Source organism: Tenrec ecaudatus, chromosome 8, assembly GCF_050624435.1.
Source record: "Tenrec ecaudatus isolate mTenEca1 chromosome 8, mTenEca1.hap1, whole genome shotgun sequence".
Taxonomy (NCBI): domain Eukaryota; kingdom Metazoa; phylum Chordata; class Mammalia; order Afrosoricida; family Tenrecidae; genus Tenrec; species Tenrec ecaudatus.
The window spans coordinates 39,789,141-39,811,344 of NC_134537.1; the positions used below are offsets into that span (position 1 = coordinate 39,789,141).

Consider the following 22,204-nt stretch of genomic DNA (forward strand, 5'->3'; position numbering starts at 1 on the left):
ACAATTAAAAATTTAATTTTTATTTAAATCATTTCATTGGGGCTCATACAGCTCTTATCACAATCCATACATAAATCCCTGTCTCAAGGACATTTGTACGTACGTATGTTGACATCATCATTTCCAAAACACGCCCTTCTACTTGATTGAGCCCTTGGTGAAGCTGTTATTGTATTACTATGACAGGTATTCCCTACTTTCCAAAAGTTCACTCTTTGCTACTTTGTTCATATGGAAGATCTACATTGGCACCTGATTTTGCTAACAGAAAGAAATCTAAGAGGATTTTTGTTCTTAAGGAAAAGACTGAAAAGCAAAACTAGCGTTCACCACTGGTTTTGCAGTGAGCCTGTAAAGAGGCTTGAGCCCCTTGAGCAGCGAGCATGCCATCACCAAGCTCATACCCAGGGAGCCACATGCATCCAGCCAGCGGCCGGCACTGGGAGTTGTGTCTGTGAACACTATATGCTAGCGGTATTTTAGGTTGTGTGTGTTATCTGCCCCATGGCAGACAGGTAGGTTATTTTGGGGGTCTGGATGTGCTCAGAATCTTTTTCCACATAAATTAACGGTAAACAGCTTGAGTTATATCACTGCAGATTATGAAAAGTTTCACAGAAACATGGGAAAACTGTGTTATCACCCCTAGTTTACAGAGGAGTAAACCAGGTCTTAAAAATAATGTGTGTATCTTGCTTAAGCCCAAGTAGAGGGGGCAGAATTCAAACCCAAATCTCCACAAGTCTTGACTGTGCTGCATTTGGGGTGCAGATAAGTACTAATGTTACTAATGAAATCCAGATCGAACAGAATGACTACTCATACCCAGGTTGGGTATGCTTAAAACATGAAGAAGGAAGGAGATTCAATTCTGACCACAGAACAAATAAGCAAGATTTAATAGGGGAGGTAGGGGGCGGGGTGGGTTGGCTCCCTTCCTATCTGCTTTAGTCAAGATCCAAGGGGCTTATAAGGAAGGGCTCAGTACCTACTTTTAAGTAATTTATTATCTCCCTTTTCAGATTAGTGAACTCTTAACAATCTGTAAGGGCTTTTGAGAACAAATTGATCAGAACTTTATAGTCTTAAATCCTTAAACAAGGCACAGTTTCAAGTTTTAATCTAAAATTTAAAATGCAGAGTGTAAATAAACAATATACTCACACCTGAGAATATTATTAGAAAAATCTTTATGAATAGTGAAGATATTTTTAAGAGTTGTTGAGTAGACTATAACGCATAATGACCCAGTGTATCAGAATAAAACGGGGATCCATAGGGCAGTCCGTGGCTGATGGTTTGGAAATAGATGGCCAAACATTTCTTATGAGGTACCTTTGGGTAGACAAACCTCCAACATCTTGGGTTCGTAGCAAAGCACATTAACTACTTACACCACCCATGGAATCTTAAAGATTTTTAAAAAATCATTTAAAAAAATCATTTTATTGGGGGCTCATACAACTCTTAAAAAGACTTTTATAAGTACCCACTGACTTTATCTATAGCTTCTTGAACAAGTTGTTTTCAAAATTGTGTAACTGATGTTACCTTTAGCAAGCGGCACAAGCGCCCTCTTTAAAAAAAAAGTATAATTGTAAAGAAATAGAAACCACTTGCTAACCATGTCTACTTGAAAACCACCCTATCACAAAGATGTATAGGAACTACACACCACTACTCATTCGTTGACTATTACTTTATGAACTGGGGTTTGCAAAGTTAGTATGACATTTCACAAAGCACAATTACCCAGAAAGGATTGTGAAGCAGGAAGCAAGGCCCTACAGGAAGTAGAACACCTTATAAGCAATTCCTGCTTATAGAAAGAACTGGCAGAGAAGACACCAACAACACATTTTCACACTCCCAACATTTCTACACCCTAACCCCTCAGGCCGAAAAAGACCTCCCATTAAGTTAAAACTACCAAATGCTGACAGTATGGAAAGTCAGGAGTCCGCTTTTTTTTTTTCCTCCTTCAGACTGCTAGAGTGAGAGATAACAAAGGATTCCTGCAAGAAAAACACAAATACACCTAAATTCAGGTCAACCATTTGCACCAAAATCCGAAAGTGGGTTTAAGATTTAACTATATTACATGGTCAAAACCATTTTTGAAGTTCAATTTTCATAATGTAAATGTGTGTTCTTGGCTAATTAACATAAAAGGATTCTAACAGCCAAGGTTGAAAGAGCTTCTTTAAATCAATGCCCTTTCAGGAGAAGATGAACAAGACTTTTTACGAAATTTATAACTAGATGGGCACAGAAATAGATGTATACACACAGACAATCTTCTCGGCTTTGCCCAGATCCTATAATGAGATACGAATGAGTGTGTTTGTGTGTGTGCTACAAATGTCACAGAGCTGCTGGCAAAACCGACAAGTCTTAACCTGTTGCAAAAATTACTACGTACCGTGTTCAGCGCAATCTAGTTTTAAGTTACTCTTTTGGGCAGCCCTACAAAAATAAAACCCCGAGAGCAAAATTCTTGTGCATTTCAATATCCTGCCTTCTCACAAGAGCGGAAGAGTCCGAAGTAGCAGGGGAAAAAACGTGACGTGCACAACCTTGATCCAAAACACAGCTCGTCGAAGTCTAATTTTAGGCCTAACCGTTCTGATTGTCTTTTTACAGTGGTTGAAGAGTGGAAGAACATAAAAAGGACGACAAAAAGTGGGATCCCTTGTAAACTAGAATGGATTTATAATGAGCTGGCAGTCTTTATCAAACAGGAAACAAATCATGCCACACTGCCCCGCTAGTATTCCCATGAAGATTAATGTACAACGATGGGTCCAGCTTCACCTCGACAATAGCAATGCCTTTCCCACACTTTCACACACGGGAATGTCGTTAACGTGTGTGTGTGTGTGTGTGTGCGCGCGCGCGCGCGCCTACCCTGGTGAAAACTTCGGGTACCTGGAATCAACGTTTAAGTTAGGGTACCTACAGAAGCAAACATTCACCTCTGGCTGAAGATCCAACCAAAAGCATGGGAAGCCTCACAGTTCTGCTCGGAGGCGGAAACTCTCAACTCCCCGGAGAAGGGCATGTCTACTCACATGAAACATGGAAGAGAGACTGGAGTTTAGAAAAAAGGAAAGAGCCCCGAGACAATCGTTTTAAGAAATGAAGCACGTACGAAGGTGCACGGAGAAAAGGCCAGGAGGGGCGGAGAATCAGTGAGGGGAAATCGAGGAAGACGCCCGCCGCGAAGTCGGGGCAGCGCTGGGAGCCCGAGGGAAGGCAGCCCCGGGGCGCGGCGCGGCGCCGTCCAGGGCAGGGCAGGTCCAGGAAGAGCCGACCTCGCCCGCCCCGCAGGCTTCCCACGTCGGGCCGAGCCGCGGCCGGAGAAGAAAACAGCCCGGGAGCAGACAATGAGCCACCGCCCAGGAGTCGCGGTTCCAGGAGCGCAGGTGGCGGCTGCCCCGGCCCGCGCGGGCAGGTCGGCTGTCCGGGCCGCTGCCCGCGGCTAGGCCGCTGCGGAGGGAGGAGGAGGGAGGAAGGAGAGCGTGCCCGCTCCCGGGGCCGGCGCGCTGGGCACGCTCCACACTTACCTCAGACGAGGAAAGGTCCCCGCCCCGACGAGGCGCCTCAGTCCGAGCTCCCGGCCGGAGGGCTCCGGAGCCGCCCCGGGAAAGCGCGCGGCGTGGGGAGGGGACGGGAATCGGGACGGAAGAAAAGCCACGCAGGAGCCTGCGGGGTCCCAGCCGCTGCTACGAGGCCGAGCTGCGGCCGCCCGGGAGGGGAGGGCAGGGAGCCTTCGGCAATGGCGACCGCTGGGGCCGGAGGGGAAGCGGAACAACCGCCGCCGCTGCGCGTGGCCACAACCCCAGGGGCGGGCGACGGCGGGGAGCGGGGAGGGGCGGGCCCGGAGAACCGCCCTACCCACCCCCTGGCCCCCACCCGGAAGCTCGGTGCGCCCCTAGGCGGGGCAAAGCAGCGGCTCCGAATGGGCGGGGCGTCGCGAGCGCTGCTGGGAATTGTAGTCAAGTGATGAGGCCTTCAGGGGCTTCTGTTTGGTTTCATTGTATCTGATGGGACCTGTGGCAAAAGTGTTGTTATATGACTATGCTACAGAACTTTAGTTTCTGAGAAGTTACTCATTATTTACTTTGTTCCTTTACCTACAAATCATATTTTGCTGCTCGATTATGTCTCATCTATTTTTATCAAATTCTTATCAAATTAGGACACATTTCTCAGTATTTTATCCACAGAGGAGTACATCTCTGTATTCACTTGTTCTACAAAATATTTGAATGTTTAATCAGTACAGAGCATTGCTGTCAAGTCGATTCTAACTCACAGTGACCCTATAGGACAAGGCAGAACTGTCCAGCGGGTTTCCAAGTCTAATCCTTATGGAAGCAGGCTGCCATATCTTTCCTCAAAGAACAGCTGCTGGATTTGAACCACTAACCTTTAATCTGTGACCTGGCATGTAACCATCATTCCCCCAAGGCTCCTTAAACAGTTAAACCAAAAGTTAAAAACTCAGTCATCACGGCCTTCTAAGTCATAGTAACCATGTGTGGGGTTTCTGAGATTGTAGGGTTTTTTTGCAGGTGCAGACCACGTTATCGCTCTTCCAGGGAGTGGCTGGTGGGTTTGACCCACCCAGCTTGTAGGTAATAGCCTAACACCTAAACCACAGCTACAACAGGGCTCCTTCTAGATACTGTTTATAAAAAACAAAACAAAAAACTTACTGCCATCCAATCAATTCTGAGTCATAGTGACTCATAGGACAGGGTAAAGTTGTCCCTGTGGGTTTCTGAGACTGTAGATCTTTACAGGATTAGAAAGCCTTTCTTACTCAGCAGAGCTGGTCATTTTGAACAGCTGACCTTGAAGTTAGCAGCCCAGCAAGTACATCACTACAGTACCAGTGCTCCTTCAGATACTGTTAGGCATCATGAATGCAAGAATGAACAAGATAAACAAAGCCTTTGCCTTTGTGAGCTCACAAATATGAAAGCAATTTAAATAGTGCTATCTGGTATGAGAAATTAGGGGAGATCACTTTGGATAGGGTGGACAGTGAGAGCCTCTTTTAAAAGATAACATTTAAGCAGAGAATGGACAGCTGAGAAACAGCCTTGAGAAGCACTGAAGGGAAGGTACGGCAGACAGACAGAAGGAAAAAAATAAGAAGAAGGCTTTCAATGGTCACTTTCAAAAGCCTGTGGCACTGAAGCTTGGTGTATGAAGCATACAGTAGTACAAGAAAATACTAGGGTCGACAAGATTCAGAAGATGAAGGATACTGAATGCTACAGGGAAGGTAGGTAGACTTCATTACAAGAAGCTAATTAAAGTGTTTGAGCAGAGAAGTTATTTGATTTACAGTTGAAGATCCCCAAACTTATAAAGAGATATAAGAATAAAAGGGAAATGAACTAGGAAGGTAGTCATCATGACTTACACTATGGATATAACAAAAATGGAGATAAGTACTGAGATCATGTTTATCACTATGAAAAGCCTACATGGAGGGTGCAGGGGGGGGGAAAGAATCAAGGAATAATATAGCAGACAAATAACCTGAACAACCTTTCCCTTTAAAAAACATACAAAAATTCTAGATAAAACAGAATATTCTTACAATGACACAGTTAAGCTTTCAAGAAAGGAGGAATACTTCCAACAGCCTTCCAAATGTCACACTCAAAAAGAGGACTCTGGAAACCAGCTTAGAAAACAGGGCAGTGAGGCCATGAGTGTGTTGTGCGCATCTACTTTTCTCAGAAGTGTCTAGAGTTGTAATGAGCACACAGGAGACATACAACAAGACTTTAGGCCTGTACAAGGAGTTGGGGCTCTGCTCCTGCATGGGGGTGAGAAACCAAAAGGGCTACACCCCCTTAGAATAGGGAAAAAAATTAATCTGTACCAGCTCAGAGAGATAAGCAGCAAAGTATTAGCCTGGAAATAGCGTGGAGGGAAAAAGATTTTCCAGTTACTTTATAACTATAAACATTTGCTTACGTGAGAATGAAAGTTCAAATATGTAGTACTTACCTGTACCTGTCCAGGAAACCTCCGGTTACCAAGTGGTGCTGTCTCGCTGCTGCTGATAAGAGCCTGAAACACAGGGAATCCAGGACCGATCAACCTCTCAGAGCCAACAAGGAGAATAGAGATACCCAGAGGATAAGGGTCAGGAGGGGGAGAAAGGGGAAATCAATCACATGAATCAACATATAACCCCCTCCCAGAGGGACGAACAATAGAAAAGTGGGTGGTGACAGAGGACGATGTAAGATATGGAAATAATAATCTATAACTTGTCAAGGGTTCATTAGGGAGGGCGGATGGGAGAGGGAGGGGGAAACATGAGCTGATATCAAGGGTTGAAGTAAAAAGAAAATGCTTTGAAAATGAATAATGGCAGCATATGTATAAATGTACTTGACACAATGGATGACTGTATGGATTGTGATAAAAGATGTAAGAGCTCCCCAAAAAGTATTTAATTAAAAAAAAAGAGGAGAATGATGATCACCAATAATGAATACCCAAGGTTTCTATATATTTCACTCACAAGAGTGTATGGAAAATATAGTTTAAAAATAAATTGCATATATGTGTCATACACACGTTAAAAAAGAAGAAAAGAAAAAAGTGATAGTGCCTAGTGAAACTTAGAGGTCTGGAAGATAACAAATGCAAATCCTCATAGCACAGATGCATCTGAAAATCAGGGATTAAGGAAGTCCCAAGATAAATAGGTTTTTTCAAAGCCATACATGAGTATCCAAAACATAATTATAATACACCTGGTGAAATAAACTCAAAACTCAACTTACTGTCATAGAGTCAGGGTAGAACTATAGGACAGGGTAGAATTGCTGCCGTGCGTTTCTCAGGCAGTGACTGTTTATGGGAGTAGATCTGTGTTAGATCAACAGAAACTACAAACAGAATAAAACTTATAAGGTCTTTAGATATTTAAATTACAAAACAGGTTCATATTTTTATTTTTTATTATTAATCATTTTATTAGAGGCTCATACAACTCTTATCACAATCCATACATGCATCATTTGTGTAAAGCACCTTTGTATATTCGTTGCCCTCATCATTCTGAAAAATTTGCTCTCCACTTAAGCCCCTGGCATCTGGTCCCCATTTTTCCCCGCTCCCCTGTCCTTCATGAACTCTTGATAATTTATAAATTATTATTTTGTCATATATTGTCCTGTCCGACGTCTCCCTTCACCCACTTTTCTGTTGTCCATCCCCCAGGGAAAAGGTCACATGTACATCCATGTAATTGGTTCCCCCTTTCCAACCTACCCTCCCAGTATTGCCACTCACACCCCTGGCCCTGAAGAGATCATTGTCCACTTCCGGAGGCCCTATTGTAAGGGGATGTCCAGTGGCCTACACATGAGCTTTGGGTCTCCACTCCGCACTTCCCCGCTCATTCACTATGGTAAGATTTTTGTTCTGATGATGCCTGATACCTGATCCCTTCAACACCTCTTGATCACACAGGCTGTTGTGCTTCTTCCATGTGGGGTTTGTTGATTCTGAGCTAGATGGCCGCTTGTTTACCTTCAAGCCTTTAAGACCCCAGATGCTATATCTTTAGATAGCCGGGCACCATCAGCTTTCTTCGCCACCTTTGCTTATGCACCCATTTGTCTTCAGCGATCGTATTGTGGAGGTGAGTACACAATTATATGATTTTTTGTTCTTTGATGCCTGATAACTGATCCCTTTAGCACCTCGTGATCACACAGGTTGGTGTGCTTCTTCCATGTGGACTTTGTTGCTTCTGAGCTAGATGGCCGCTTATTCACCTTCAAGCCTTAAAGACCTCAGATGCTATACCTTTTGATAGCCGGGCACCATCAGCTTTCCTCACCACATTTGCTTATTCACCCGCTTTGTCTTCAGCAGTTGTAAAGGGAAGGTGAGCATCATAGAATGCCAATTTAATAGAAGAAAGTATTCTTGCATTGAGGGAGTACTTGAGTGAAGGCCCAATGTTCTTCTGTTACCTTAATACTAAATCTATAAATATATGCACATAGAGCTATTTCCTCATCCTCATATATAAATATATTTGCATATGTACATGTCTTTATCTAAACCTCTATAAATGCCCTTTGCCTCCCAGCTCTTTCCTCTCTTTCCTTTGACTTTCCTCCTGTCCCACTATCATGCTCAGTCCCCACCAGGGTTTTAGCAATTCCTCTTGGTTACATTACCCTTGATCATGCCCTACCAGGCCTCCCATAACCTCCTGACCACCGATTTTGATCACTTGTTTTCCTTTGTCCTTGGGTTTGTTAATACCATTACCTTTCCCCCCCACCTCCGCCTCTCCATGTCCCCCTGGAACTGTCAGTCCCATTGTTTTCTCCTCCAGATTATTCATCCAGCCTATCTTATCTAGACAGACTTGCGGAGATAATAACATGCACAAAAACAAAACGGAAAAACCAAGTAACAATATACAACAAAACAACAAACCAATGACAAAAAACAAAACAGAACAAGAAAGGAAAGCTTGTTACTTCAAGGATTATTTGTTGGCCTTTTGGAGTGTTTTCCAGTCCATTCTGTTGGGGTACCATGCCCTGACCCCAAAGTCTACCTTCAGCATTCCCTGGGGACCTTGCCACGACATTCCCTTGCTGTTCTGTTGTACCCCCTTAGTGTTTTGCCTCGGTCTGGTGGGATCAGATCGGGTGTAATTCCCACACTGTGTCTCCAGTGTTGTCCCTTGTAGGGCTATGGGTTAGTGAGGGGCGTCATGTCTCGTAGTGGGGCTGGCCATGTGGTCCTCTCTGTGGACTGGCTGCTCAAATTGGAAACATCATCCTCACGGCCTGGTGAGACAGGATGTGCTCTACTCTCTTCTCCCTTTTCATCTGCTCACATGTGCTCCGATCAGATATGTCCCTCTCTGGGAGAGGCAGATTCAAGGCTGTCCTTTAAAATAAATTCTTCTAGGGGGAGGGGCAGGTGTCCACTTAGTAGGTGGGGTTGGGGCCGTCCCCCCAGACCTCACCATTGGTTCCCTATTCCATGCCGGCATATTGCATTCACATCTTGGAGCACTAGGTTGAAGTCTGGTCCCACTTTCCCTGTGGAGATATAAACAATACACTCCCCTTGGGTGGGTTAGTGCCCTGTGCCCCCACTACACATTTCTTTTTTATTATTACTATTTTTTTCCTTTCCCCACCTCCTTTCTAGTTGTCTACCATATGTATCCCTGTATTTGGTCTGGTCCCTGCCTTATTACCCGGTCCTTACCCTAGGAATGTTTGTATAGAGTAGCTTTTTCCGAATGCACCTTTGGAAATTTTTATTTTAAAAGCTTACCTCAGTGGACTCACGTTGTACTTGTTCTTTTGTACTTGGTTACTTCGCTTAGCATGATTTCCTCCAGCTCTTCCCATGTAGCAATGTGCTTCATACATTTATCAGAGCTTTTTATTGATGCGTAGTACTCCATTGTATGTATGAACCAGTTTTTTAATCCAATAGTCAGTTGATGGAAATTTGGGTTGTTTCCAACTCCTTGCAATTGTGAACTGTGCCGCAATCAACATTGGAGACAGATGTCTGGTCATGGTTTGTTGCTTGCCTCTTCTGGGTATATGCCCAGTAGGGGGATTGCTGGGTCATACGGTAACTCAATTTCCATCTGTTTTAGACATCTCTAGATCAGTTTCCACAGTGGCTGTACATACTTACAGGTCTACCAGCAGTGGATGAGAGTTTCTGTCTCCCCACAGCCCCTCCAACACTTGTTGCTTTCTGATTTTTTGAATTGGCTACCTTTGAGGGTGTTAGGTGGTACCTCATTGTTGTTTTAATTTGCATTTATCTTATGGCTAAAGATCTGGGACATTTTCTCATATATTTGTTGGCCATTCGGATTTCTGCCCCTGTGAAACTTCTGTTCAGGTCCTTTGTCCACCTCCTCATCAGGCAATTACTTGGTTGGTTTTTTTTTTTTTGGAAGCTAACAGAGTATTGTAGATTTTAGTAATAAGGCCTTTGGCTGATATGTCATTGCTAAAGAGTTTTCCCAGTCTGTGGACTCTCTTATTACTCTCTTGGTGAATTCTTTCCATGTACACAGGTGTTTTATCTTCAGTATATCCCATTTGTCAATTTGTGCTTCCTCTGTGTTTGTGTCCTTCCCTATTTCTGATAGCCTATGTATTCCCTGTGCCAAAGTTCTCCAGTTGGCCCCAATTCCCTCATTGATGGCCTTAATAGTTTGGGGTTTAACTTCAAGGTCTGTGATCCACCTTGAGTTTATTCTTGTGCATGGAGTGAGATAAGGATCTTGCTTCATTTTTCTGCAGTTAAATATCCATTTTTTTCCAGCACCACTTGTTAAAGAGGGCATCTGCTTCCCATTGGATATTTTTGGGGCTCTTATCAAAGATCAGTTGTGTGTATGCTGGTGATTTTATTTCTGGGTTTTCAGTTCTTTTCCATTGGTCTGAGTATCTGTCATTGTACCGATACCATGTGGTTTTGACAACTGTGGCTGTATAGTATATGCTAAAGTCAGGTAAAGCAAGCCCTCCCACTGTGTCCTTCTTCTTGAGGAGTTCTCTGCTAATTCTGGGCTTCTTCCCTCTCCATATGAAGCTGGTAATCAGTTTTCCCATTTCTTTGAAGAAAGATGAGGGTAATTGTATCGGGATTGTATTAAACTTATATAGTGCCTTTTTCAGAACTGACATATTGACTATATTGAGTCTTCCAATTCACGAGCGTGGGATATTCTTCCATTTGTTGAGGCTCCTCTTGGTTTTTTGTAATAGTGTTCTGTAGTTTTTCCCGCATAGATTTTTTTTTGTTTTTTTAGTCAGGTATATCTCTAGATATTCCAATTTGAATTTGGCTATTGTGAAGATTACCAACTTTTTAATCTCCTTTTCTGTGGTTTTATCCAATGTGTACAATAGTTCGATGGACTTTTGTTTGATGATCTTGTATCCTGTCACTCCGATAAACTCCTCTATTGCTTCTAGTACTCCCCTTGTGGAACTTTTGGGATTTTCCATATATAAAATCATCATCTGCAAATAACGATGGTTTCACCTCTTCCTTCCCCAGATGAGTATCTTTGATGTCTTTTCTTTGCCTTATGCAAAGATATTAAATAAGAGTGGAATTGTGTTAGTCTTTTCTCCATTGACTATCATGTTGGCTGTTGGTTTTTCATATATAGTTTGTATTGTCTTGAGGAATTTTCCTTCCATTCCTATCGTCTCAAGTGTCTTAAACAGGAATTGGTGTTAGATGTTGTTGAATGCTTTTTATTCATATTATCATGTAGTTCTTATGGTTTTTCATGTCAATGTGATTAATAATACCAATGGTCTTTCGTATGTTGAACCCTCCCCGTATCCCTGGTATGAATCCCACTTGGTCATGGTGAATTATTTGTTTTATATACGTTTGTATTCTGTTGGCTAGTATTTTGTTAAGAATTTTTGCATCGATATTCATTAGGGCTATTGGTGTCTAGTTCTCGAATCTTGTGGGATCCTTTCCCGGTTTTGTTATCAGAGTTATGCTACCTTCATAGAAGGAGTTCGGGAATTTGCCATCTTTTTCTATGTTCTGAAAGAGTTTGTGTAGGATTGGTGTTAGTTCTTCCCTGAATGCTTTGTAGAATTCTCCAGTGAAGCCATCTGGTCCAGGGGATTTTTTTTGTTGGCACTCCCTTGATAACCTTGTCTATTTCTTCAATTGCTATGGGTCTGTTGAGATTATTGACATCCATCGAGGATAGTCTAGGGAAGGACTGCTTTTCCAAGAATTTGTCCATGTCTTCCAAATTTTTTAATTCATTGGAGTACAATCCTTCATAGTACTGTGTAATTATCCTTTTGATTTCATTAGGGTCTGTTGTAATGTCCCCTCTTTCATCCCTTATTCTTGCTATTGAAATTTGTTCCCTCCTTTCTTTGGTTAGGTTTGCCAACGGTCTGTCAATTCTGTTTATCCTTTCAAAGAACCCACTTTTACCAGCATTAATTTTTTCCCATAGTTTTTTTATTGTCCCTCTCCAGAATCTCAGCCCTCATTTTTATAATTTCTTTTCTTTTGTTATTAGTAGGAGTGTCCTGCTGACTCTGCTCTAGTTGTTGTAAATTTTGAGCCAGTATATCAATCATGAGTCTCTCTTCCTTTCTCAGGTGTGCATGTATTGCTATGAAACTTCCTCTGATACTTGCCTTTGCTGTGTCCCTTCAGTTTTGGTACTTTGTGTGCTCATTCTCGTTGGTTTCTAGAAATTTCCTAATTTCATCTGTGATCTGTGCCAGTACACACTCCTTTTGCAGTAGAGAGTTATTCATCCTCCAACTGTTTGCTGTTTTCTTTGTCTTTTGTTGATTTCCAGCCTTATGGCACAGTGGTCAGAGAGGTCTGTATGATATCAATGTACTTAAATGTATGTAGATTCACCTTATGCCCCAGCATGGGTCTATCTTTGAATATGTGCCATGTTTGCTTGAGAAGAATGTGAATTGATTTGTATTTGGATGAAAAGCTCTGTAAATATCTATCAGGTCAAATTGTCTAATTGTAGTGTTGAGATCTCTAGCCTCCTTGTTGAGTTTCTTTTCCTGTAATCTATCTTTCTCAGAGAGCGGTGTATTGAAGTCACCCACTATAATTGTTCAGGCTGTGATTTCTTTTTCATCTTTTGGAGTGTTTAGTTGACATATTCAGGGGATCTTTCATTCAGAGAATATATGTTTACAATGCTTAGTGGTTCTTTGTCTACCATTTCCTTGAGCATTATATAATGTCTCTCCTTATCTCTCCTTATGGTTTGCACTTTGAGGTCAATTTTATCTGAGATTAGGATTGAAACCCCTGATTTTTTTGAATTGTTGACAAAATAGGTTTATTTAAGCTAGTATAGAAAATAAGACTGGTGATTGAAAATATTAGGAAGAAACAAAATACTTTTTATTTTTATGCTCAGGTAGCTTTTTGGAAAAAAACACAAAAATAAAGAACTGTAGAAATAAAGAGTACAAGCCAAAGCCAATGCCTGAGTTAAATAGCAGATTACACACAGTTGGAAAAAAAAGAATTAGTGAATTGAAAACCTAAATAAATTACTCAGAGCAGCCTAAACCCAAAGAGTCAGGGAATATAAAAGAGAGATTAAGAGGCACAAGGATAGTGAAGGTCCAATATATACTTAAAAGGAGAGAAGAGAGAATATAGACAAGGAAACATTGGCTGAGATAATGGCAAACAATTTTCCAGAATTAATTAAACCAATAATCTTCAGATTAAGGAAGCAATGTGAATCCTAAGCAAGATAAGTAAAAATAAATCTACCAAACACATCAAAGTGAAACTGAAAAAGATGGAGCAACCCAGAGCACTGGTGGCACATGGATAAGCACTGAGTTGCTAACGGCAAGGCCTGCATGGGTTTGAAAGTTCTGTGGGTCATGTCCACCAGCCACTCTGACAGAGAAATATGAAACAGTCTGATTCTGTAAAGATTTACAGTTTCTGTGGTTCCTGTCCACCAGCCACTGGTCTGTGGTTCATGTCCACTAGCCAGTCTGATAGAGAAAGATGAATCTGTCTGATCCTGTAAAGATTTACCATTTTGGGAGCCCTTAGGAAAACACTACTATGTCCTATAGGGTCATTATGAGTGGAAATCACGATGCCAATGGATTTTTATAATGTTCTACATCATACGTTGACAAGTAGTGCCAGGAGTCTTAAAAATTTCTCAGAAGACATCTGAGATGCAACTATTGGTCTTCCTCAGTCTGGAGGAAAGAACAATAGTGATAATCAAAAGACTTATGGACGTAATTAGTCCAATAGACTAATGGATCACACAAAATCAACCCTGAGACCAGAAGAACTAGATGGTGTCCAGCCACCACTACAATTGTTCTGAAAAGAATCACAGTAGAAATTCCTGTATAGAGTGATTGAAAATCCGGAACAAAACCCCCAAATCATAAAAGAGACTGCCTTACTGCTCAACAGAGACTGGTGGAATCCCCAAGACTTAGTATGGAACTAAACCCACCCTCATGTAAGAAAATCAATCATGTAACATCAAAAAGAGCAGCATTTATCCCAGGACCAAGTACAGAGGGGGAGGCATGGAAACCAGAAACAGAAAGTAAAGTCGGATGAGTAAAGGTACTTTAAGGGGATTGCATCCCTTTAATCAAACAGAATGTGTATGAACTGTTGAATGTAAAACTGATTATTTGTTCTGTAAACCTTAAACCTACATCTAATTCTCAGAAGCTTTTAAAAATAAAGCGTCCTGGGGAAATAGATCTATGTGTCTATATTTATAGGTCAAGTATTAAGGTGGCGGAAGGACCTTGGGCCTCTACTCAAACACTCCCTCAATGCATGAATACCTTCTTTTATTAAATTGGAACTCTATGATGCTCACTCTCCCGACACAACGGCTGGAGCCAAAGTGGGTGACCAAGTAAATGTGGTGAAGAAAGCTGATGGTGCCCGGCTATCAAAAGAGATAGTGACTGGGGTCTTAAAGGCTTGAAGATAAACAAGCGGCCATCTAGCTCAGAAGCAACAAAGTCCACATGGAAGAACACACCAGCCTGTGTGATCGAGTGGTCCCAAAGGGATCAGTTACCAGGCATCAAAGAACAAAAAATCATATCATTGACTGTACACCTCCATGATAGGATCGCTGAAGACAAATGGGTGCATAAGCAAATGTGGTGAAGAAAGCTGATGGTGCCCGGCTATCAAAAGAGATAGTGTCTGGGGTCTTAAAGGCTTGAAGGTGAACAAGCAGCCATCTAGCTCAGAAGCAAATAAGCCCACATGGAAGAAGCACACCGGCCAGTGCGATCACGAGGTGCCCAAGGGACCAGGTATAAGGCATCATGCAAAAAAAAAAAAGAGATATAAGTGTGTGTATGTATGTGTATATATGTATATATATATCATATTAAATGAAGGGGGAAGTGCAGAGTGGAGACCCAAGGCCCAAGTGTCGACCAATGGAGATCCCCTCATAGAGGGGTTTAGGAGAGGAGATGGGTTAATTAGGATGTGAGGTAGTATCGATGAAGAACACAGCTTTCCCCCAGATCCTGGATGCTTCCTCCCCCCAACTACCATGATCCGAATTCTACCTTGCAGGGCTGGATAGGACAGAGGCTGTACACTGGTGCATATGAGGGTTGGAGGTACAGGGAATCCAGGGTGGATGATACCTTCAGGACCAAGGGTGTGAGGGACGATGCTGGGAGAGTGGAGGGTGAGTGGGTTGGAAAGGGGGAACTGATTACAAGGATCCACGTGTGACCTCTTCCCTGGGAGAGGGACAGCAGAGAAGGGGGGAAGGGAGACTCCGGATAGGGCAAGATATGACAAAATAACGATGTATAAATTACCAAGGGCATATGAGGGAGGGGAGAATGGGGAGGGAGGGGGGAAAAAAAAAAGAGGACCTGATGCAAGGGGCTTAAGTGGAGAGCAAATGCCTTGAGAATGATTGGGGCAGGGAATGTATGGATGTGCTTTATACAATTGATGTATGTATATGTATGGATTGTGGTAAGAGTTGTATGAGTCCCTAATAAAATGTAAAAGAAGAAAAGAGAAAAAAATGATTAGGGCAAAGACTGTACAGATGTGCTTTATACAATTGATGTATGTATATGTATGAACTGTGAAAAGAATTGTATCAGCCCCAATAAATTGTTAAAATTAAAAAAAAAAGCGTCCATAAAGAAGACGTTGCCTATAAAGAAACAAGCATCAACAGCAGCACTCAGTACCAGTTGATAACGGAAGCATATCTTACATACAGGTATATGCTGCATAACATTTGTTCTACCAGGGTCTGAACAACCATGGCACAATAAGATTTTATGCCATTCCTTTCCAGCAAGCATTTACTGGAGACGCTGGGCATGAAGAACTGGGTAGCTTGTGGAAGGCTGGGCTGACAGGAAACTTTTTCTTTTTTCGGAACCTTATTGTAGGCTTCTGTCCCTTGCTGACCCTGTCCACTATCAGTCATGGATCTTCTGGTGCTGGATGATCTGTCAGATCAGGCAGAAGGTATTGCCTCAGGCACTGCAAGGGAAGGACTCCTCACCCAGGTGGATCCATAGGTGATGGAGGTGGGAGACTCCATCAACAGCCGGGCCACACTGGGAGCACTCATAGGGCTTCGTGTCTGTCTGTCTGTGCTGGCTCTCAATGAGCACAGAACGCCAGATGAAGGTCTTGTCACACTGCCTACAAATGTGCAACTCCTTAGAGCCTGCTGCTGATGCTGCTGCACCAGGTTCAAGCTCTGGCTGAAGTGCTGGCCACACTGTTACCACCCATGTGTCCTCAGTGGGGCTGGATAAAGTCAGATTAGCCACAGAAACAGTGCTTCACTCCTAGCAGGCACAGAGCTTCTTGCCCCTCTGGATGCACTGGCCTTCAGCAGCAGTGAGCTGAAAGCTCCTGCCACAGGCCTCACAGCATAGTACCCTTCCCACCCTATGTGCTGCCCTATCAGACCCTGAAGCTTATGCCCAGGCCAAAGCTGGTGCCCACCTGAGTCTGCTTGTAGACACTGCCAGTACCCAGTGCTCTCAGCAGCAGGAGCATCATGTCCGGGACCCCTATTCTTTTTAAAAAAATCATTTTATTAAGGGCTCATATATCTCTTATCACAATCCATACATACATTAATTGTGTAAAGCACATTTGTATATTCATTGTCCTCATCATTCTCAAAACATTTGCTCTCCACCTAAGCCCCTGGCATCTGGTCCTCATTTTTCCCCCCTAACTCCCCACTCCCCCACCTCCCTCATGAACCCTTGATAATTTATAAATTATTATTTTGTCATATCTTGCTCTGTCCAATGTCTCCCCTCACCCAATCTTCTGTTGTCTGCCCCCCAGGGAGGAGGTCACATATAGATCTTTGTAATTGGTACCCCCTTTCCAAGCCCCTCCCCCCAGTATCACCACTCACACCACTGGTCCTGAAGGGATCATCCGCCCTGGATTCCGTTTCCAGTTCCTATCTGTACCAGTGTACATCCCCTGGTCTAACCAGATTTGTAAGGTAGAATTGGGATCATGATAGTGAGGGAAGAGGAAGCATTTAGGAACTAGAGTAAAGTTGTATGTTTCATCATTGCTCCATCCCACCCTGACTGGCTTGTCTCCTCCCCAAGACCCTTCTGTAAGGGGATGTCCAATGGTCTACAAATAGGCTTTGGTTCTCCACTCCGAACTCCTCCCCACCTCATTCACTATGATTTTTGTTCTGATGATGCCTGATACCTGATCCGACACCTTGTGATCACACAGGCTGGTGTGCTTCTTCCATGTGGGCTTTGTTGCTTCTCAGCTAGATGGCCGCTTGTTTACCTTCAAGCCTTTAAGACCCAGATGCTATATCTTTTGATAGCCGGGCACCATCAGCTTTCCTCACATTTACTTATTCACCTGCTTTGTCTTCAGCGGTTGTGTTGAGAAGGTGAGCATCAACGAATGCCAATTTAATAAAGTATTCTTGCATTTAGGGAGTACTTCAGTGGAGGCCCAAAGTCCTTCTGCTACCTTAATACTAAACCTATAAATACATGCACATAGAACTATTTCCCCATCCTCAAATATAAATACATTTGCATATGTACATGCCTTTATTTAGACCTCTATAAATGCCCTTTGCCTCCTAGCTCTTTCCTGTATTTCCCTTTACTTTCCTCTTGTCCCACTATCATGCTCAGCCTTCATTTGAGTTTCAGTAATTCCTCTTGGTTACATTATCCTTGATCACATCCTACCAGGACTCCTACACTTACCTCACTACCAATTTGGGTCATTTGTTGTTCCCTTGCCCCTGGGTTTGTTAACACCACTACCTTTCCCCCCACCTTGCCCTCTCCCTTATCCCCCCAGAACTGTCGGTCACGTTGTTTTCTCCTCCAGATTGTTCATCTTGTCTTATTTAGACAGACCTGTGGAGATAATAACATGCACAAAAATAAGACAGAGCAAAACCAAGCACCAATATACAACAAAACAACACCAATAACAAACCAATGACAAAAACCAAAACGCAACAAGAAAGAAAAGCTTGTAGTTAGTTCAAGGACTGTTTCTTGGCCTTTAGGAGTGTTTTCCAGTTCAGTCTGTTGGGGCACCATGCCCTGGCCCCAAATTCCACCTTCAGCATTCCCTGTGGACCTCGCCACTCCATTCCCTTGTTGTTCTGTTGCACCCCCTTAGTATTTTGCCTCGGTGTGGTGGGATCAGATTGGATGCAATTCCCACATTGTTTCTCCGATGTTGTCCCCTGTAGGGCTATGAGTCAGTGAGGGACGTCATGTCTTATAGTTGGACCGGCCATGGGGTCCTCTCTGTGGTCTGGCTGCTCTAATTGGGAACATTGTTCTCAAGGCCTGGTGAGCCAGGATGTGCTCCACCCTATCCTCCGCCCCCTTCATCTGCTCCCATGCATTCCGATCTAATATGACCCTCTCCCGGAGCTGCAGATTCAATGCCGTCCTTTGAAATAAAGGAGGGGCAGGTAGGGACCCCTATTCTACATGAAAGGTTCAGCCCCTGGTGGCTGGCTCCAAACTGACCACTGATCCATAGTACCAATACCTGCGTCTCTGAGGCTGGACCTGTGACAGGCTCTTCAGCACCCCTTCATCCTGGCCCATCTTCACCTCAAGGTGGGGAGACAGTGGCATCTTTTCTGCTCTGACTCATAATCGGGCCAGATGTATCCTCAAATGTCAACTTCGTAGGCATCTTGGGGATCTATGTGTGACAGGAGTGGAGAGGACTGGAAGGGGGCCATGTTGATGATTATGGAGGTGAAGCAAGGCCTAGTGGAGGTTGTGGGCTTCAGATGTCCTTGCTGTTGAGACACTAGCAAAGGGCAGGGCAAGAGGAGACTCTCAATCAGCCCTTAGCACTGCCATCTTCCCTAAAAGTGTATATAACTTGGGGAAGCAGTGTCTCAAGGTGGAAGCCTATTAAGGTCTCTGGTTCTAGCTCCTGATGCTGCAATCATCAAAAGGTGGGGTGGGGAGCAAGCACTCCTCTGTTCTCTATTCCGAGCTGGGAGCGCTGGCTATGCTGATGGAGAAGGGCCTGATCTTGAAGAGCTTAGCTGCAGAGAACAGCAGTCACCTCATTGCAGGGCCGCAGCGCCACACAGCCATGAGTTAGATGTCATGGTCACACCCTGTCCTATGTTTGTTATGTGCTATCCAGTCAGAGTGGATGCCTAGCAGCCCTATATAGGACAAAGAAAACACTGCCCAGTCCTGCACCATCCTGAGTCATTGTGAGGTTTGAGCCCACTGATGCAGCCAATAGTATCAATCCACCTCACTGAAGGTCTTCCTGCTTTTTCAATGACTCTCAATAAAGCATGATGTCCTTTTCTAGAGACTGGTCCTACCTGATACATGTACAAAGTATGTGAGACAGTCTTGCCGTCCTCATGTCTAAGGAGCATGTTGGCTGTACTTCTAAGACAGATTTGTTCATTCTCCTGGAAGTCCATGGCATGTGAAGGGGCTTACAATCCAATGTAAAAAAAACCCAAAAATTCTAACAAGGGAACAATCAAATTAAACATCATGAGACAATATAAGCAGGCCCAGATCAAAACCTGTGTGTGCACATGTGTGTGCACATGTATGTGTGTGTAATTGGAATTTGTACATGAATTAGAACAGGTGCATATGGTTCTTAGTGCAAGTAAATGATTTAAAAGACGCATGTTGTGATAGGTAGGTTTATTGTGCCAACATGGCCAATGAACACATGTGGGATTAATTGAAGGACAGAGAGATAAATAGCTTGGCGAACCTCGCCTTTCTTGTGTCTTGCTTTTTAATGATCAGACCAGTGTGTGGCTGGCTGGCTGCCTTAGGTAGTTCTCTGCCTCAATTTGCAAGCTACACTACCTGTGGGACACCTAACCTGTGGACTGTGTGGCCGTAGTTTGAGGTTCCTTCAAGATCAGCTCCGCCACGCTACTAGAGTGTACATAGCTTGAGCTGGGGACAATCGGATCTTGTCATCTGGCTGACAGTTGGTGACCTGCCTTGCTGTTTGCTGCCTGGGGCAGATTGCCTGAATTGCTCTTCAGAGGACTACCTGGTGGCCCTCAAGTTGTGAAGGACTGCCAGTGTATTAGCTGTCTCATGGGTATGAGTTGCACTGAGCCATTTGCACTGCTCTATAGCTTGTTTATTTAATGTGATATATATATATATATATATATATATATATAATCCTTAGTGACCTGGTTTTGTTTCTCTAGAGAACCCTGTCTAACATACACATGCAGCACTTGAAAATAACTGGATGAAGAATTTGTTGCATGTAGGGGTTGGCTCAATGATATCAAGTGAGGGCAAATTTATATAACATTAAAGGACAAGTGATCTTTAATGTTATATAATAAGGTGGAAGTTGGTAACCTAGGGACTACCTGTACTTAAATAATTAAAAGAAAGTCTCAAATGTGTAACAAATACTGGAACATAATGGCCAAGGCAGCACGCATTGTCTTAGTCTCAAGCAAGAGACCACACACAGCATTACCAAAGTGATTTAAAATTCAAAGTGCTTCTTCATTGTTATATATGCAAAAAGGATAATATAACCATGAATACAGAGGTCAAACCAGAAAAATTCTATTGTATCAAAGAGGAAGGTTTTCACACTAAAGGAAACATTCTTTGATGTTTACTAGAAATGGGAGAGAAAGGGAGGGAGGTAAAATCATTGGCTAGATAGTCGGTAATTGTAAATTTGGGTGAAGGGGAAGCCAACAAACAATAAGAGGGAATTCAGCAAAAAATGATGATAAGGAAGACAATGAGAGGGATAATTGTAAGAGTTCAAGGGAACAGAAGCCAGTAGTGATACATGTGCAATCCTGCAATCGTGGTGATCTACAAGTATTTAGCTAGACACACAATCTGAACAGGTGTGAGAGGGAGGGCAGGAGTACAGCACAAATATAGATTTGACAGAGGACATATGGATATGTACATTTATCTTTGCTGTAAATATATTCATGAATGTAAACAGAGGCACAATTACGGACACTCCTTAGCCAGAAACTGCCATTCTGAAGGAATGAGTTGTTGGGCCTGCGGGCTCAGGGCCATAGTAACTGGGGACACCAAGGTCAAATGCACAGAGACCGTGCTCTATATCCTTTGATGAGGAGTAACTGTGATCTCAGATGTTTGAGAGCAGTCCTCTAAGGTGAAATGACTAGTCTCTCCCTAAGGGAACTCTGAATGACGAAAATCAAGACATATAAAAACAAATAATCCAATGGATTAATGGACACTTATTTGGTCTACTGCCTTTTTAGAAAAAAATTAGCGCTCTCCCCTAGCAATTACAAACTTTGGTAATATAGGCCATAATCCAGGGTAAAGTCGTTATCTGCTGTATCAGGGGTTGCATCACCTATCTTGGGAAGCACTGGTCCATATTAACATCAGCCTGTGGGACCTGAGACAAGAACTAGATAGTACATAGCTACCAGGATGAACTGCTCTGAAAAGAATCACATTAGAAACTTCTGGATGGAGTGGTTGAAAATGTAGAACCCCCCCAAATCATTAAAAAAACAAAACAAAACTGGGTTTACTAGTCCAAAAGACACTGGTGTAGACTCACTCCCTGAGATATTCCTGTGGACAAGATGCACAGAGCTATGCTAGAGCCGGCGAGCTATAGGAGTCACATGGAGACCCCTGCCAGCACGGAGATGCTTCCACCGCCACTGGATCCACAAGACTTTCCATCCACTGGCCTGTGATCTTCCTGCATTGGGCATCATTGCATGTGACCACAGTCACCCCTTTGGGGGCTACCACCTTTTTCTCATTAAACCTGACCACGAGGGGCGAAGACTTCCTGTCTAAGAGTGTGGGCACCATCATCGCTGCCATTGTGCTGGTTGTCGTCATCTTCTCCGTGGTTCTGATCCTGCTGAAGATGTACAACATGAAAATGTTGTACTGGAGCCCAAGCGAGAACTGGAGCCCAAGGGGCCCAAGCCAGCCTCCCTTTCCACCCTGGGCCCAAACAACAACAACAGCCTGCAACTGTAACCTTCACCCCTGTTGATGTCCACATGGAGAACCGATGA

The 22,204-nt window shown here is 43.3% G+C and overlaps 1 protein-coding gene and 1 pseudogene across 1 annotated transcript in view; one reads left to right on the forward strand and one right to left on the reverse strand.

The window, feature by feature from the left end:
• Window positions 1–3,848, reverse strand: part of PAK2 (p21 (RAC1) activated kinase 2) — an 89,032-nt gene extending 85,184 nt beyond the window's left edge. The window contains exon 1 of the mRNA XM_075556250.1: window positions 3,567–3,848. The gene's annotated coding sequence lies outside the window, so the exon portion shown is untranslated. The remainder of the gene's footprint in view (window positions 1–3,566) is intronic.
• On the forward strand, window positions 3,779–22,204 carry LOC142455363 (noncompact myelin-associated protein pseudogene; annotated as a pseudogene).